This window comes from Suncus etruscus, chromosome 12, assembly GCF_024139225.1.
Source record: "Suncus etruscus isolate mSunEtr1 chromosome 12, mSunEtr1.pri.cur, whole genome shotgun sequence".
NCBI classification, from domain to species: Eukaryota; Metazoa; Chordata; class Mammalia; order Eulipotyphla; family Soricidae; genus Suncus; species Suncus etruscus.
The window spans coordinates 74,664,388-74,665,491 of NC_064859.1; positions in this window are offsets into that span (position 1 = coordinate 74,664,388).

Here is a 1,104-nt window from a genome sequence, read left to right on the forward strand (position 1 = left end):
AATTGGGTTATTATAGCCAAAGACTAAAGGATGGGTTTCTAGAATGGACAATCATTTAGGAAGAACAAAGTTCCCACAGAAAACACAGATATTTCCAGGAGAGTTGGCAGTGGATGTTTTGGGGGTATCATCTAAATTGAAATGTTGCTGTACAATACTTGGGAACATCTTGGGGAGAGCACAAAACACCCCCACCCCAGGCACCACTGGATCAGGCATTTTAGTCAGTCTATGAGAGAACATTTCTCCACATCCTTGGCACCAACAAACAAACAAACAAAACCCAACCTCTGACCGTCAGGAGTTACAGAGACTTTTCTAGTCTCAGATTTCCAGCATAAGTTCAAATGAAACTCTACATATTTTAGGCCAGGCTCAGCAGTACTCAGGATTTACTCCTGGCTCTGTGCTCAGGACTCACTCCTGGTGGTGCTCAGAGGACCATATGCAGTTCTGGGGAATCCAATCAGTAGGAACTTCTCTGCTGTGCTTTCTCTCTGGGTCTCACCTGAAATTCTGCAGGATCCACTTAATGCCTAGTGGGAGTTGAGAACAGGCAAGATTTCCCACTAGTCCTTGCTGGGCTTCTCTGCAATGGGCCAGGTTGGTGGCTGGTCTGAGGGGAACCAATTCTGTAGGGTGTTACTGCTTCCTTCATTATGTTGACACGAAGTGAAGGACGGGAGCGTAGAAACTTCGATAGACCAGAAGAGATATCTGAGAACCCCACAGACTTTGAGGGCAGAGACTGGGCAGGACTAAGTAGGAGGAATTGGGACTCCAACCTGGTATTTGAGCAAGCCTGTGCTATGGGTCTGGTCAGCTGTGCAAGAGCAAATGTGTCCCTCTAACTCCTCTCTTGGCCCACACACATGCATGACAAAAGGACCAGAAATCTCCAAGGAGGAAATGATTTTCCTGTGATCATGGTTAGTGAGGTCTAGAGATAGATTCGCGAGAACAGGAGAAGGTAAGAGTTGCTCAAGAGTTCCTCATAAACTGAGGAATCCGTTTTCTGAGGTTTGCCCTTCAAGCTTTCTTATCTACTCTGCCCATTCCTATCATCCTGCCCCACCCTGGTAGGTGATGGTGGGCCAATCTGGG